This window comes from Triturus cristatus, chromosome 1_1 (genome assembly GCF_964204655.1).
Source record: "Triturus cristatus chromosome 1_1, aTriCri1.1, whole genome shotgun sequence".
Taxonomy (NCBI): Eukaryota; Metazoa; Chordata; class Amphibia; order Caudata; family Salamandridae; genus Triturus; species Triturus cristatus.
Genome location: NC_140579.1, coordinates 96,632,609 through 96,650,891, shown reverse-complemented (window position 1 = coordinate 96,650,891; position 18,283 = coordinate 96,632,609). Strand labels below are relative to the sequence as shown.

Genomic DNA, 18,283 nt, shown 5'->3' with positions numbered 1-18,283 from the left:
AAGACCCACGCACTGTAGCTCAGGTTGTACACTCTGTGTCCCCCATCATTCCTTTGGCCCCCCCCGAAAGATATTGTGGAGACCCTCAGAAGGCGCAGCTCTTTCTCACCCAATGTTCCTTACATTTTATGTGTCGTGCCAATTTATTCCCAGATGCTCAATCACGAGTGGCTTTTATTTTGTCCTATTTGGGAGGGGATGCTGCAAATTGGGCCATGCCATTAGTATCTCGGGACGATCCTTTTTTATATAATTTAGAACAGTTCAAGACAGAATTCCTCAGAATCTTTGACAGGCGCCGAGTATCTCAGGCTACAGACAATGAACTTTTAGAACTGCGTCAAGGTAATAAGGATCTTATCTCTTACTTAACTCAGTTTAATAAACTATTGGTGGAGACCAATTGGCCAGAGGAGAAGAGATCAGCTCTGTTTTATCGAGGCCTACGTGATGACATCAAAGATACCTTAGCACAGATTCCAAAGCGACCTATTGAATTCTCGGAGCTGGTGGATTTAGTTCTAGAAATCGATTTCGGCAGCGCAGAGAGAAGAGGAGAAAGGAAGACGAAGGACTTTCGCTGGAATTATCCACGCTTTGATCGAATGAAGACAGAACCCAGCAAGTCTACTGGTGGAACGGTAGAAAGTGAGCCAATGCAGATTGGGTCTGTTCGAGGCCCTTTGAGTAAGGAAGAGAAGGATCAAAGGAGACTGAAGAAACTATGCATGTATTGTGGGGGATCTGGGCATTTTGTGAGAGAGTGTCCAAAGAGGCCGAAGACCCCAAATCCGGTAAACTCCCAAAACCATCTGTAGGCGGAGTCGCTCAGATGGCGAAGGAGAAAAATCAGACTCCAAGAGATCACCAAATTTCGAACACCCTTCAGACTCGGGCACCACATTTAACCTTACAGATGAAATTAAGATTTAGGAGGCAAGAGCGGCCAGGAGTGGCAATAATGATCGATTCAGGTGCCACTGGCAATTTCTGCGATATAAAATTTGCCAAGAAGATGGGAATCCTGGCAATGCGTAAGGAGCAGAAGGAATCAGTCCGGGCTGTTGATGGTACTAACCTCTCGTCAGGTCCGATCACTCATCAAACCAAAGTGGTGGAATTGATTCAGTCCAATGGTCATAGTGAGGCTTTACAGTTCAATTTGATTGATGCCCCGCAATTTCAGATAATTTTGGGACTTCCTTGGCTGACCCTGCATAATCCTACCATCGATTGGGAAGATCGAACCATCGAGATGGATTCCGCCTATTGTGCTGACCATTGCTTTTCTTCAGTGAGCGAACCTTCCGAACCATCTTTGGCCACCTTGCTGTCTTTTAGTGGAGAGTCTATTGGAGTAATAAATACCTTGGAAATTCCAGCAGAGTATCAAGAATTCCAAGAAGTCTTCAGTGAACAGGAGGCCGAGAAACTCCCTCCACATCGTTCCTACGACTGCACCATCGATCTGGAACCTGGGGCTGCATTACCTTGCAGTAGGGTTTATGCGTTAACGGAAGCGGAGAACGGCTATCTGAAAGAATACCTAGATCGTTACCTGGCTAACGGATTTATCTGACCATCTCAGTCCCCAGTGTCTTCGCCACTATTTTTTATTCCAAAGAACGAGGGGTCTCTGAGAACTTGCATCGATTATCGTGCGATCAATCGGGTAACGGTCAAGAACCGTTACCCTTTGCCTCTGATTTCTGTCCTCCTAGATCAGATAAAGGACGCTCAAATCTTCACAAAATTGGATCTTCGAGGGGCCTATCATCTCATCCGCATGAAAGAAGGCCATGAATGGAAGACTGCTTTTAGGACGAAGTACGGACTATTTGAGTATCAAGTCATGCCTTTTGGCTTGTGTAACGCTCCAGCAGCCTTCCAGCATTTCATCAACGATATTATGGGAGATTTGGTGGATCGGATCGCAGTGATCTATTTGGATGACATCTTAATATACTCCGCTGACCCAAGAGAACATTCAAATCATGTAAAGGCTGTCTTGGAGAGATTGCGCAAGCATCAACTTTTTGTAAAACTGGAGAAATGCGCCTTCAATGTGCGAACTGTGGAATTCCTAGGTTTCGTGTTATCTCCAGGAGGAATCACCATGGAAGCAAAGAAGGTGCAAGCGGTGGTAGACTGGCCGTCACCAAAGGATGTGAGAGAGATTCAGAGATTCTTAGGATTCGCTAATTTCTATCGGCGATTCATCCAGGGATTCTCGCAGAAGATCATTCCAATTACCAGACTGCTGAAGAAGGGAGTGAAGTTCCACTGGACAGTGGAGGCAGAACATACTTTCGAGTTTCTCAAGACGAGTTTCACCTCTGCTCCCATCCTGCTTCATGCAGACCCTACAGAACCTTTCTTTGTGGAAGCTGATGCTTCTGATCAAGCAATTGGTGGAATTTTGTCTCAACGACACAAGTCAACTGGGCAACTACATCCAGTGGCCTATCATTCTCGGAAATTGAATTCAGCTTAAGTAAACTACACCATCGCTGAAAAGGAGCTGCTGGCTGTGAAAGACGCCTTTGTCGAATGGAGACATCATTTGTTAGGGGCCAGACACACCGTTACAGTGTTTACCGACCACAAAAATCTTCAATTTCTAAAATCTGCAAGAACGTTAACTCCCCGTCAACTACGATGGTCTCTATACTTCGCAGCTTTTGACTTTGTGATAACTTATCGACCAGGAAACAAGAATGGGAAGGTGGATGCCCTGACCCGTATTCAAACCGAAGACACCGAACATTCAGTGACTCCGCAACCCATAATTCCTGAATCCAAGATTGTGTGTTCCATTTCTGAGGCCCATTATCAAGAAGCAATCCGAAAGCTAATGTCTGAAGCAGAGATGGCCGAGTGGGCCAGTCAAGAAGAAGGTCGGCAAGTAATCAATTCCTTGCCTTATCAAGACGGGGCCCTATACCTTCCTACTAAGGAGATCCAAGAACAAGTTTTGAAAGACTGCCATGATCAGCCGTTGGCTGGTCACAAGGGAGCAATGAAGACCATTGATCTGGTTCAGAGATACTTCTGATGGCCTAATATGACTTCTCAAATAAAGAAATATGTAGAGTCTTGTGAGATCTGTGCCCGGGGAAAAGCTAGTAGGCAGGCTCCACAGGGGTTGTTACAGCCTTTGCCCACACCACCGCATCCTTGGCACACTGTCACATTAGACTTAATAGTAGACCTTCCACTGAGTAAGGGTTACAACACCATCTTAGTAATAGTAGACACCTTCACCAAGATGAGCCACTTCATTCCAGTCAAAGGGATCCCTTCAGCTTCTGAATTAGCCCGTCTTTTCAGGCAAAACATTGTAAGGGTCCATGGAGTTCCCAAGATAGTGATTTCAGACCGGGGACCCCAATTTGTGTCACACTTTTGGAAAGCGTTCATGAAGGGAATGGGAGTGGAGGTCAGACTATCTACTAGCTATCACCCTGAGACCGATGGTCAGACCGAGCGAGTGAACCAAGAGCTTGAACAGTACTTGAGCCTGTTTCTCTTAGATCAGGGAGGTGACTGGCCAGATTTATTATGGATGGCTGAATTTGCGCATAACAATGCCAAACACGCTTCCACAGGTTATTCTCCCTTCTACCTAAACTCTGGGCTGCATCCTAATCCCTTTAGTAACCAGGGAGATTTTGGAGTTCCAGCAGTCAGTGATTTATTCACAGATCTGAGTAGGGCTCGTAAATCTGCAGAATCCAACTTACACCAGGCTAAGGCAGGCTACAAGAAACAGGCCGACAAACACAGGAGGAAGACACAGCAGTATCAAGTTGGAGATTCAGTATGGTTGTCTTCAAAGCATCTTAGGTTAAAGGGAAATAGGAAGTTCCAACCTCGCTTCATAGGTCCCTTTGTCATCGAACAAATTCAGGGTCCGGTCAATGTCAAATTAAAATTACCTGCTCAGTTAGGAATTCATCCAGTGTTTCATGTATCCCTTCTAAAGAAGACAGCTCCTAACCTCAGACTAAACAAACCTCCCCCCCCAGTGATGTTTGACAAACATTTAGAATATGAAGTAAAGGGAGTGCTAGATTCCAAGAGAAGCAAAGGAACCCTACACTATTTAGTGGATTGGAAGGGGTTTGGTCCTGAGGAGAGATCATGGGAACCCGCAAAGAATGTACATGCTCCTAGACTAATTAGACGATTTCATGCACAACATCCCCTGAAACCTAGACCGATGGATCGGTCTTTGAGAGGGGGTACTGTCAGGATGGGGCTGAATGCTACAATCACGCCGCGCAGTTCGTTAGGACTGCATCGAGTTTGGGTTAAGCCCTCCCTCTGCAATTTATGGACAAGTATTTAGAGCTTTAGATTTCGTTCAAAGATGGCCGCCGAGTTTTCCTGACTAGCCCATTGCGTTTGAAGTCTCGCGGGATCACGAGACTTCGTCTCCTCACGAAGCGCGTCTTGCTGCGCACTTCAATTTAACCATAGTCGTGTGAGGGAGCATTAGTTCACGCTCCTCACAAAAGAACTCCTGGCACTAGGAAATTCATTTGTCTCCGCAGGACTGTTGTCAGCGGATGGAGACGCATCTCAGAGAGAATTGTAGACTTAAAGTCTGAGAGAGAAATAACCTTAGTCAGTTGGAGAATTGAACCAGAGTCGCGGAAGTAAGGAGAAGTGGTATCAGAGTTCCAGAGTAACTTCAGAATATCCAGGGTCTCTCGTCCTCCGGTAGGCTTACCGTTGAGTAAGGAGTCCGCCTGGAGACCGGCAGCAGATACGGTGAGAGTGTTCACTCAGTTATCTCAAGTAGCAGATTCAGAGAGACTGGTGTCCAGTTCATTCTCCATTCAGCAGAACTTTGCTTCGTCTCAAGCTCTGTCTCCCCTTACCGCCCTATGCGCTTTTCCTTGAACTTTCCCTTCCTCCTGACTATCCTTCCCTGTCCCTTTTTGCGCGTTACCTTGAGAGCAAGGGAGACTTGAGACTTCACTGCAACCATCCTTCCAAGCAGCAAAGACTTGTAGTAGAAGTAAGAACTACAGGTTCTCAGAACTACGGTTACGAATTGTCATATCTGCTAAGAACATAGACTGGTAAGAAAGAGTAGAAGAGTAATGTTATGGTGGAATCTTGAAGGAAGTAAGTGGAGAGTAACCCAGGGTTTTTCTGTGCATATACAGGTTATAGAAAGCCGTAACCAGAACAACATCGAACAATATAAAGAGAGGCAATACTCAAGCAAAAGATCTGGTAGGAGAAAAGCTCAGATAGAGAGAGAGAGAGAGCGAGTGAACAAGATCTGTTAAGTAGGTTAGAAAGGGTACTGAATGGCATTCTGTCTCCTTCTGTGCATTAGGTCTCCCAGAAATCCCGCTGAAGATTGAGGAGGGAGCCAGGCCAGCTCGAGTGTCTCTTTCTCTGTCCAACTCCCCTTTCCCCCTGCCTGGAGCAGCTGAATTAATGCAGTGAGCTCTGGGAGGAGGGCATTGGGAACTTATCTTCATTCTGCCTCTGTGGAGAGTTCCGTTTGGCCTTCTTGACAATGTCCACCTATCCTACCCAATAGTCCATTCACCTCTCTCTACTGTCCATCCTTTCCTCTCTGCTGTCTTCAAACCTCTCTACTTTCCACCCATATCTTTAAAACATCCACCAGTTCCTCTCTGGCATCCACCCATTCCACTCTACGGCCCCAAACCTCTCTCCAAGTCTACCCATCTCTCTATGCTGTCCACCTATTCCTCTCTGGCGGCCACCCGTACCATTTTGCTGCCCCAAACCCCTCTTCTGTTTGGCTGTTGAACTAGGACACAGAGTGACAGTCAGATAATGGTTTATGGAGAGATACAAAAACATGCAGCCAAAAACGTCGAATGCAAATAACGATAACTTGAAAACGCACTGTGCTGACCGTTTGGTTAGCTTTTGGATACTACATTTATTATCTTTTATCGCTGGTAGATATAGACCTTCCCGGCACCATAATGTATTCGATCATCGTGATTCTAACAAATACTTCAGTTTCCCAGCACTTGCAGTGTAGCAAACTTCAGAGAATGAGGATGGCTCAGCCGACAGTGCAGTAATGGGGGATTTAGCAGATGGGTTTAGTATGTAGTGGAAAAAACAGATGTCTTTATGGCAAAGCAGAGCAATATACAAGACTTTATCTCCAACTTTCTTTAATTGGAGGATGAATGGGGGAGCTGTGTGGTAGTAGGCTGCTGCAGAGATTGAACACACACCTTAGACTTATCTGTGAATGTTTATCGTGCATAACTTCTATTAATGTCTATTGATAGTGTCCACTGCCCAGCACTGAAAGAGGCTAGAGATGCATATTTGCTTCCTTTAATATGAACATTTACGTTGGACTCTCCTAAGGATTTGATGGACTTGCTGCAAAATCCACCAAATAAATTTGTGTGTTTTGTAGTGTGCACATTTAAAAAATGTTTTTCACCTGTTTATTGAATGGATGTACTATTATTTGGACTTATGAATGATGAGGAACGTGTTATATATTTTTATTACCAATCTTTTTAATAGGCTGATTGTAGACCGCGGGGTATGTCAAAATCAATTAAAAAATAAACTTGAAACTTCATTGTGACAAGCAGAGGAAACCTGCGGTGGATTTCCAAACTTCATTGTGACAAGCAGAGGAAACCTGAGATGGATTTCCAAACTTCATTGTGACAAGCAGAGGAAACCTGAGATGGATTTCCAAACTTCATTGTGACAAGCAGAGGAAACCTGAGATGGATTTCCAAACTTCATTGTGACAAGCAGAGGAAACCTGCGGTGGATTTCCAAACTTCATTGTGACAAGCAGAGGAAACCTGAGATGGATTTCCAAACTTCATTGTGACAAGCAGAGGAAACCTGAGATGGATTTCTAAACTTCATTGTGACAAGCAGAGGAAACCTGAGATGGATTTCCAAACTTCATTGTGACCAGCAGAGGAAACCTGAGATGGATTTCCAAACTTCATTGTGACAAGCAGAGGAAACCTGAGATGGATTTCCAAACTTCATTGTGACCAGCAGAGGAAACCTGAGATGGATTTCCAAACTTCATTGTGACCAGCAGAGGAAACCTGAGATGGATTTCCAAACTTCATTGTGACAAGCAGAGGAAACCTGAGATGGATTTCCAAACTTCATTGTGACCAGCATAGGAAACCTGAGATGGATTTCCAAACTTCATTGTGACCAGCAGAGGAAACCTGAGATGGATTTCCAAACTTCATTGTGACAAGCAGAGGAAACCTGAGATGGATTTCCAAACTTCATTGTGACAAGCAGAGGAAACCTGAGATGGATTTCCAAACATCATTGTGACAAGCAGAGGAAACCTGAGATGGATTTCCAAACTTCATTGTGACAAGCAGAGGAAACCTGAGATGGATTTCCAAACTTCATTGTGACCAGCAGAGGAAACCTGAGATGGATTTCCAAACTTCATTGTGACCAGCAGAGGAAACCTGAGATGGATTTCCAAACTTCATTGTGACAAGCAGAGGAAACCTGAGATGGATTTCCAAACTTCATTGTGACCAGCAGAGGAAACCTGAGATGGATTTCCAAACTTCATTGTGACCAGCAGAGGAAACCTGAGATGGATTTCCAAACTTCATTGTGACCAGCAGAGGAAACCTGAGATGGATTTCCAAACTTCATTGTGACCAGCAGAGGAAACCTGAGATGGATTTCCAAACTTCATTGTGACAAGCAGAGGAAACCTGAGATGGATTTCCAAACTTCATTGTGACCAGCAGAGGAAACCTGAGATGGATTTCCAAACTTCATTGTGACCAGCAGAGGAAACCTGAGATGGATTTCCAAACTTCATTGTGACCAGCAGAGGAAACCTGAGATGGATTTCCAAACTTCATTGTGACAAGCAGAGGAAACCTGAGATGGATTTCCAAACTTCATTGTGACAAGCAGAGGAAACCTGAGATGGATTTCCAAACTTCATTGTGACAAGCAGAGGAAACCTGAGATGGATTTCCAAACTTCATTGTGACAAGCAGAGGAAACCTGCGGTGGATTTCCAAACTTCATTGTGACAAGCAGAGGAAACCTGCGGTGGATTAGTGCGAGTGGAGGAGCTCTGCTAGTTGAAAGTTTCCTTAGGGGAAAAAAAGGGCACTACAGGGACAGGGATGCTGGTCTTGGGTGAGCTGGAGGAACAAGAAGAGAGCAGCAAGGGGGAGCTTTATGGGTCCTCCTAAGTGTACCATTTGATTGGTAGGAAAAGGCTTGAGGGACGTATCAGGTGGCGTATTGTGTTTTCTTTACATTGGTGTAAGTGTTTAGTTGAGGAGGAGTGGCAAGGGAAGTGGTGCTGGCTGTGTGTGTACTCGGGTTAGGAGTTGGGCTACTGTGTTGCTTCTTTGTGTGATGCTCTCTGTAAGGCTCAACCAAGTCTGTGTACGAGCAGAAGGTGGAGACAGTTTTGGAACTCCATGCATATCACGCAGTTTGTGCTTACTTTCCCTCCATGTTAAAGAACAGTAGATGTTTCAGCACCCAGGCTGCATAGCTAAATACATACAAGGTCCCAAAGGCGAGACTGATTGCATTGCAAATGCTTGTTTTTGTTGTCCTCTCCTTTCCACCCCTCCCCTGCCCCACCACTCTCTTCTGAGCTCCTTTGTGTGTCTGTCTTAATACCCTTCCTTTCAGTGGTTCATTTAGGCATTTGTCTCTCCTTTTGGTGGGTGGTTTCAGTCGCTGGTGACTGGCCCTGTTACAAGTGTTATTCCCCCTCTGTCTATTTTGGTGCGTTTTGCACTTCTTTTTCTTTTCTCGTTTCTGATTGCTTTGGGAATGAAAGGCCCTCAGTCAACTATGGTATGTGTTTGTTTCGGTACCCCTTGCAGGAGCCCCTCACCGCATCCTATTTTACACGGTAGGCACGGGGAAAACCAACAGCGAGCGATGCTATTAACATTCAATATTTATTTGTTTTCTCATTTAAAAGTGCTTACTTATTTCCTAACTAACTGACTTTGTCCCAACCATACAACATTACATAAGTCACTGCATCACACCTTCTAAGCTCAACCGTACAATACACTGTTCCCACACTAACAGTAAACGTAAGAGTTACAGACAGTTTCGTTGTTTTCAATTGATGTTTTACTATTATAAACATGTTAGATTGGCCCATGGGGCCATGCATATTACATTTACCCTTATTGCCCTTTTAATAGTTTGCAGACACACATTATTAATCTAATTACAATTGGTGATTTTTGTTGTAAAGATGCATATACCACCCACATGCACCCCAGCATACTACCAACATGCATCCACACCTAACACACACATTATAACACCACGCCACTACATTCCACACCATGCCACTGCCCCACGTCACTGCACTAGACATTAAATTTGCAGGACGGAGCACAGCAGCCACACTGATCTACAACATACCTTAAAAACATTGCCAAAGCCAAAAGCTCTGGCTAAACACTTCTAAGGTCCCAAAGGCGAGACCTATTGGCTATGCCAATGCTTGTTTAATTCTGCAGAGACTTTATCATATGTTACATGCGGTTTGGTGCATGATTCACACGGCAAACATTGTCTGCCCTTGTTTAAAAATGTACAAGGAAAAGAGATACATAGTTTCACGTGAGGCTTCTGGTTGTCTTGGCGACGTGGGAGGGTTGTTGTGAAGAAAGTTCTTTGGAATGTTGGTGTTGGAAGATTCTTTGGAATGTTGGTGTTTGAAGATTCTTTGAAATGTTGGTGTTTGAACTGTAGATGACAGTTAAGGGGGGCGGGGCTCTGCACATCTCATTACGTTAATAAATCTACATTAAAGAAACCTCCTTTTCCAGTCACGGGAGCATTGCATTATTCAAAAGCGTCTCTGCTTGTGCTACTGGTCACATTGTTATGACTGCTGGAGGGGGTGAGAGGGAAGGATGAGGGTCTGAAGCTCCCTGCAGCTCTCACACCAGCCTCCGCTCCGCTCCTCCCCTGTAGGGGGGGGGGGGGTGAGAGGGAAGGATGAGGGTCTGAAGCTCCCTGCAGCTCTCACACCAGCGCTCCTCCCCTGTTGGGAGGTACGAGGGAAGGATGAGGGAAGGATAAGGGGCTGAAGCTCCCTGCAGCTCTCACTCCAGCCTCAGCTCCGCTCCTCCCCTGTAGGGATGGGAGGGAAGGATGAGGGTCTGAAGCTCCCTGCAGCTCTCACACCAGTGCTCCTCCATCTGTAGGGAGGGGTGGGAGGGAAGGATGAGGGTCTGAAGCTTCCTGCAGCTCTCGCACCAGCCTCAGCTCCGCTCCTGCCCTGAAGGGGGTGGGAGGGAAGGATGAGAGTCTGAAGCTCCCTGCAGCTCTCACACCAGTGCTCCTCCATCTGTAGGGAGGGAAGGATGAGGGTCTGAAGCTTCCTGCAGCTCTCGCACCAGCCTCAGCTCCGCTCCTCCCCTGTAGGGATGGGAGGGAAGGATGAGGGTCTGAAGCTCCCTGCAGCTCTCACACCAGTGCTCCTCCATCTGTAGGGAGGGGTGGGAGGGAAGGATGAGGGTCTGAAGCTTCCTGCAGCTCTCGCACCAGCCTCAGCTCCGCTCCTGCCCTGTTGGGGGGTACGAGGGAAGGATGAGGGGCTGAAGCTCCCTGCAGCTCTCACTCCAGCCTCAGCTCTGCTCCTCCCCTGTAGGGATGGGAGGGAAGGATGAGGGTCTGAAGCTCCCTGCAGCTCTCACACCAGCCTCAGCTCCGCTCCTCCCCTGTAGGGGGGTGGGAGGGGAAGGATGAGGGGCTGAAGCTTCCTGCAGCTCTCACACCAGCCTCATCTCCGCTCCATAGAGACGGAAGAACGGGAAGAGCCTCTTTGTGAAGGGGGCCTGCGAGAAGGTGTAGAGAAGCTCCATGGAGTCAGCATTGTACAGGGACAGTCGTCCCCCCTCGTAGTTCAGATACACCCCCAGCTTCAGGGGCTTCTCACGAGGGGACAGAGGGGTCTGAGGGGAGGTGAGAGCAGAGTACTGACCCTTCTCCCCCTGAACAGCCCATACTCCCCCCTCAGGTGACCATTTGATCCTTCCCTTCCTGTTCACAGACTCCGCTGCAACCCCCACATGCCACCGCCCCCCCCCTCCTGCAGCAGCTGCACCTCCCAGTAATGTCTGCCGGAGGTGAACCCCTCGCTCCCCAGCACACAGTTGTAGTTGTAGGAGAATCTCTTGGGGGTGGCCGGCAGGGGCTGTGCTGTGTCTGCGACTCTCACTCGTCTCCCCCCCTCAGACAGGAGAAGCAGTCGATGAGCTGTGTCAGGATCCAGAGTCACCATCACTGCAGAGAAGAGATTCAGAATTAGAGATTTAATGACACAAATAAAGGCTGTTATTACTGCTTCTGTGTTACGAATGATTAGTTTACATCACATCTGGAAGGAGCACATGGCGCTAGAGAGCGCACGGCACTAGACCGCTCACTACACTAAAGCACGCAGCCTTAGACCGCTCACTACACTAAAGCGCGCGGCACTAGAATGCTCACTACACTAAAGCGTGCGGCACTAGACTGCTCACTACACTAAAGCGCACATTCATCTAGAACACACACTACACAGAACAGCACTACATAGAGAGGACAGCAGGTAGGGCACTGTACTAGCTACTCCATGGTATGCTGTACTAGTCAGTTTACTGCACTCGTCAATATACTGCATTAGATTGTACGGAGTGACAGAGCTACTAGAAGGTATACAGTACTAGTCAGTACACTGCATTGGATGGCACAGAGTAACGGAGCTACTCCGCAGTATATAGTACTACTCAGTATAGTGCAATAGCTAGTACAGACTGACAAAACTACTACATTGTACAGAGTAAGAGAAGTACTAGAAGGTATACAGTACTACTCAGTACAGTGCATTAGATAGTACAGAGTAACAGAGTTGCTACAAAGAAAACAGAACTAGTCAGTACCCTGGATTAGATTGTACAGAGTGTGAGAGTTGCTAGAAGTAATACAGTACTAGTCAGTACACTGCATGAGATGACAGAGAGTAACAAAGGGACTGAAGTGTACTGTACTTCTTGGTGCACTCCATTAGAAGGCACAGCGTGACAGAGCTATTAGAAGGTATCTAGTACTAGTCAGTACACTGCATTAGATGGTATAGAATGACAGACCTATTCCAAGGTATATTGTACTAGACAGTACACTGTGTTATATGATAGAGAGTGACAGAGCTACTCCAAGGTATACGGTACAAGGCACTACACTGCATTGGATGGTACAGAGTAAGAGAGCTACTGGAACGCGTACAGTAATAGTCAGTACACTGCATTGTATGACAGAGAGTAACAGAGCTACTGAAGTGTAATGTACTATTCAGTACACTACATTAGAAGGTACGATGTGACAGAGCTACTAGAAGGTATATTGTACCAGTCAGTAAACTGCATTGGATGGTGTCACGTAGGAGAGCTACTAGAATGTATATAGTACTAGTCAGTACACTGCATTAGAGGGTACTGAGTGAAAGAGATACTCCAAGGTGTACTGCACTAGTCAGTACTCTATAATAGATAGTACTGAGTAACAGAGCTACTAGAAGGTATACCGTGCTACTGAGTACACTGCATTAGCTAGTACAGAGTAACAGAGTGGCTACAAGGAAAACAGTACTAGTCAGTACCCTGGATTAGATTGTATAGAGTGAGAGAGCTGCTAGAAGTCATACAGTACTAGTTAGTACACTGCATGAGATGGCACAGAGTAACAGAGCTACTCCAAGTTACACAGTACTGTACACTCCTTAAGATGGTACAGAGTGACAGAGCTACTACAAGGTAAACAGTACCAGTCAGTACACTGCATTAGATGGTGCAGAGTAGGAGAGCTACTAGAAGGTACACAGTACTAGTCAATACATTGCATTAGTTAGTACTGAGAGACAGAGGTACTGGAACTTATACTGTACTAGTCAGTACACCGCATTAGATGGTACAAAGTGACAGAGCTACTCCAAGGTATACTGTACTAGTCAGTACAAAGGATTGGACGGTGTTGAGTAGAAGAGCTACCAGAAGGTATACAGTACTAGTCAGTACACTGCATTAGATGGTACTGAGTGACAGAGCTACTAGAACATAAACTGCACTAGTCAGTACACTGCATTGGATGGTACAGAGTAAGAGAGCCACTTGAAGGAATACTGTACTAGTCAGTACACTGTATTTGATGTTACAGAGAAACAGGGCCACTCCAATAAATGCTGTACTTGTCAGTACACAGCATTAGATAGTACAAAGTAACAGAGTCACTCCAAGGCATACTGTACTGGTCAATCAATCAATCAGGGGAATTGTAAGCGCAATATTCACCTGTGAGGGTCTCAAGGTGCGGGGTGGAGGGGGTGAGCAGCTCCGTTCAGTCGAAGAGCCAGATCTTGAGTGTCTTCCTTGAAGCTGTTCAGGATGGGGGTGCGCCAGATGTAGATCGGGAGCTCGTTCCAGGTCTTGGCTGCGATGTAGGAGATGTTCTGGCTCGGCAGATGCATGGGGTTTCGGCAAGGGCGGCAGATCGGTGGTTTCTCTTGGGTACGTGGAAGGAGATTCTCTCGTTGATGTATTGGGGTCCGATGTAGTGGAGGCATTTGTAGGCATGGGTGAGTATCTTGAAAGTAACTCTTTTCTCAATGGGGAGGTTCCGCAGGAGTTAGGTGATGTGTTCATGTTGAGGGATGCTGAGGACGAGTCTGGCTGCGGTTTTCTGTATGGTCTGAAGCTTGCGGACCAGAGACTTGTTGATCCCGGCGTAGAGGGTGTTTCCGTAGTCCAGTCTGCTGGTTATAAGTGCGTGGGTGACGGCCTTTCTTGATTTGGGGGGGATCAATTTGAAGGTTTTTCGGACGATGCGTAGGGTTTTGAAGCAACTGGAGGCGACGGCGTTGACCTGACGGTTCATGGAGAGGGAGGAGTAGAGTACGATGCTGAGGTTTCGGGCGCGGTCCATGGGGGTGGGAGGGCTGCCGAGCGCGGTGGGCCACCAGGTGTTGTGCCATGCAGAGGGGGAGGGTCCAAGGACGAGGACCTCTGTCTTCTCCGAGTTCAGCTTTAGGCAGCTGCTGCTCATCCAGGATGCAACGTCCTTCATTCCTTCCTGTAAGCTGAGTATGGTGGTGAAGGAGAGGATGAGCTGGTTGTCGTCGGCGTAGGATACTATGCTGAGTCTATGCTGTCTGACGATGGCGGCGAGGGGGGCCATGTAGATGTTGAAGATCGTGGGGCTGAGCGATGATCCTTGGAGTACTCCGCAGCTGATTTCTGTGGGTTCAGAAAGGAAGGGTGGCAGTCTGATTCTTTGGGTTCTGCTGGTAAGGAATGAGCGGATCCAGTCAGAGACGGTGTCGAACGCTGCCGAGAGGTCGAGTAGGATCAGGGCTGCGGTGTGTCCTTGGTCGAGGAGGGTGCGGATGTTGTCTGTGGCGGCGAGTAGAGCGGTCTCGGTGCTGTAGTTGCTGCGGAATCCGGATTGGGAGGGGTTGAGGATGGAGTTTTCTACGATGAATCACGTTAGTTGTGCATTGACGGTCTTCTGGGTGACTTTGGCTGCAAGGGGGAGGATGGAGATGGGTCGGTAGTTCTTGAGGTCCGTGGGGTCTGCGGAGGGCTTCTTGAGCAGGGGTCTGACTTTTGCGCGTTTCCAGTCGTCGGGGAAGATGCCAGTCTTGAAGGTGGCGTTGATGGTGCATTGTAGTTCTGGAGCAATGGTGGTGGCGGCTCTGTGGTAGATGTGTGGCAAGCAGGGGTCTCTGGGGGACCCCGAGTGGATGCCTTTCATGGTTGAAGTATTGTCTTCAGTCATGCCTGGGGTCCAGGAGGAGATGGTGGGCTGGCTGGCATAGCTGGCCAGTACTCCATATTAGATATTACAGAGGACGGTGTGGATGTCACCTGTGGCGGCTAGTAGAGCGGTCTCGGTGCTGTGGTTGCTGCGGAATACAAATTGGGAGGGGTGGAGGATGGAGTTTTCTCCGATGAATCTCGTTAGTTGTGCATTGACGGTGTCGTGGTCAGGTATAACTGAGTGCCACTAACCTGACAGCCGGATACAGCAGGAACGATGCTAGGTAATCTCCTCCCCTCAGAAGTGACACCTGCGCGCAGCGTATATATATGCGGCACAGATAACACTCCTACCGGGGAAGGGAAAAAAGGGACAAAGGAAACAAAAAATAGATTTGTCGCCTGCACTGCGGACGCACTTGGCGGGAAGGATGAGGTCTTGCTTCAGCTCCTCCCTCTAGTCTCTGAAATGAGAGCACAACATACATTCAGCAAGTTCTACAATCAAGCGTTTCCCAACCTCCTCCCACCTCTTTAGACTATAGCTCACAATGTGTATTTGCAAGGAAGCAGGCGTAGAAACAGGCGAATTCTTAGGATCAATAATGCAGCACTAGACTTAGACAACAGTCTTGAATAAGGAAGTTGCAGGATACTTATCCAATCACGCCAAGCTCGGCAAGTCTGGCACCGACGTTGACTTTCTTCCAGCTGAAATCCAGCGCTATCATAAGCGCACCATGTGAAGAACAGTCCCTCCTGTACCAAGGTTAACAGCACTCTGGCAAAGGGGACGCTGACAACCAGGGGCTCTTGCGGGGGGAGAGCGCGACTCCGTGGCAGTGTCGCGTTGGGAGAGTCTCCGGCAGGGAAGTTCAATTCTCCCAGGGCATTGTCACCGGTATGCCAGTAAAGAATAAAGTGTGGGGACACAGGTTGGAGTTCACCCAACTTCCGTCTGAAGTTTGGGCGGTGGAGGTAGCGGAGTAATGACTGGTGCGGGGAGCATGCGCAGCGCTCTCCTACTGTTCGAAGAGCCTGCTGCGAGTCCCGCCGGGGAGAGAGTGTTTCTCTGCGTCCCGTCGGGTCAAGGGTGCGCGGAGGCCAACCGCCTTCCAGGGACAGTGTGGCGGAATCGGCAGGGTTCAGGTATCGCGGTTCTCCCGCGCGGCGGGAGAGTCTCTGTGGTGCGAAGCAGGTGCGGGTGTTAGCAGGCTTCCGTGCTGCGGTTCCTTCCTTGTTGGCTCGAGGTAAACAGCGTTACGTGAAGCGAAGCTTCACGGCATAGATTCGGAACTTGAGTGTCAAGCACCGCCTTGCGTGGGGGCGGGGCTTATATACTGATGGCTGTGGTTCCCAGTGCACTGTGGGAGTTGTAGTGTACCGGCCCCTCAGTCATACGCATTCACGCCCTTCCTGCTCTACGGCGCCCCCTCTGCTGGGCCATGACAGTACCCCCTCTCAATGTCCGCCGTCTCGGCGGACCTCCTGGCTTAGAGGGATGTTGGTTATGGAAACGTCTCACTAACCCGGGGCAATGTATGTTTTTCTTGGGTTCCCAGGACCTGTCTTCTTGCCCATAACCCTTCCACTCTATGAGATAGTGGATCTGACCTCGTAGGATCTTGGAATCTAGAATAGCCTGCACCTCATATTCATCCTCCCCGTCTACTTCTATAGCTGGAGGCCTATCGGGAAGTCGTGTGCTGGCACGGCAGGGTTTCAGAAGGGACACATGAATTACGGGGTGGATATGCCATGAGGAGGGCAGAGTGAGTTTCATGGCCACAGGATTGATGATTTTGCTGATAGGGTACGGACCTATGTATTTGGGAGCTAGTCTACTATTACCCTTGAGTCTCAGATGTTTAGTGCTCAACCAGACCTTATCACCGACAGTGTATGCGGGTTCAGGTGTCCGTTTTTTATCAGCCTGCGATTTATCTCGTATCCGGGCTTCCTCGAGATGTGCCTTAGCTGTGTCCAACACGATTTTGAGGTGTGCGTGATGTTCTTGAATGGAAGGGAGTCTGGAGATGACGGGATTGACGAAAGGTAACATGTTGGGATGGAAGCCAAAAAGACAAAAGAACGGAGAGCATCCTAAGGAGGAATGGGTGGCATTATTGTATGCAAACTCCGCTGTCCATAGGAGTGTACTCCATTCCTCTGCGTGTATCAAGGTGAAGCATCTGAGATATTGCTCTAAGGTTTGATTGAGCCTTTCTGTTTTCCCATCCGTTTGGGGGTGATAACTAGAAGATAGTCTGGCGTCTACTTTCAGTATGGCACACAGTTCTTTCCAGAATTTGGAAGTGAATTGGGTCCCTCGGTCCGTGATGATGACAGCAGGTATTCCATGTAGTTTAATCACTTGTTGGAGGAAGACGGAGGCCACTTCTGCTGCCGTGGGTAACTTGGGGAGGGCAATGAAGTGCCCCATCTTGGTGAGATGGTCTACAATCACCAGGATGGTATTGTTGTTACAGCTGGGCGGCATTTCCACTATAAAATCCATGGATATGGTGTGCCAAGGAGCCGGGGGCGTGGGAATAGGTCTCAGAAGACCGCTGGGTCTTTGGTGAGATGCCTTGGCCTGGGTGCACACGGCACAGTCTGCCACATAGGTGGCGGTGTCTTGGTGTAATGTCTCCCACCAGAAATAGCGTGACACCGCTTGTTCTGTCTTTTGTCTTCCGACATGACCGGCTAAAACAGTGTCGTGGACCCAGTGTAAGGCTTGTTCTCGTAACGACTTACTGGGAACATACAGTTTATCGTCTTGAAATAGTAGATCATCCATGTCTTTTCTCAGATGAGGCTCTTTCTGGACCCAGGCGGCTCTATCCATAGCCATCACCTGTCTTTTTACTTCGGTAAGGAAGAGCTGGGTAGAGAGAGCAGCCGTGGACATCGTCGGGAATGACGCCTTGTGTAAAATGATAGGAGGCTCTTCTACAGTCTCAGGTACTGAAGGACCCTCGAGCACGGGTCTCGACAAGGCATCTGCCTTTCCATTTTGTGGTCCTGGTCGGTATTTAATGAGGAAATCGAAATCCGCGAAAAACAGGGACCATCGTAGCTGTCGAGGGGTTAAAGCCCTAGCACTCTTCAAAAACAATAGGTTTCTGTGATCCGTATAGATTTCAACGGTGTGCTTAGCCCCTAGCAGATAGTGTCTCCACTCCTCACAGGCGCGTTTTATGGCCAACAGCTCCTTATCAGTGGTGCTGTAATTGATTTCACAGCTTGACAATTTCTTCGAAAAGAAGGCAACGGGGTGAAGTTGCCCGGTGTCCGGATGTCTTTGAGACAGGATTCCTCCTAACGCGTAATAGGACGCGTCTGTTTCCAGTATGAAGGGCAGTTGGGCATCCGGATGTCTCAGAATCGGGGCCCTGGAAAAACATCTTTTTAGGTCTTGGAAGGCTTCTTCTGCTTCAGCTGTCCACTTGAAG

At 47.9% G+C, this 18,283-nt stretch overlaps 1 pseudogene across 1 annotated transcript in view; it reads right to left on the bottom strand.

Annotated features, from left to right (window-relative positions):
- Window positions 1–8,947: 8,947 nt before the first annotated feature.
- The window catches only part of LOC146869606 (E3 ubiquitin-protein ligase TRIM39-like), a 135,903-nt pseudogene continuing 126,567 nt past the window's right edge, over window positions 8,948–18,283 (bottom strand). The window contains exon 6 of the transcript XR_014962377.1: window positions 8,948–11,319. The product of XR_014962377.1 is annotated as an E3 ubiquitin-protein ligase TRIM39-like (transcript). The remainder of the gene's footprint in view (window positions 11,320–18,283) is intronic.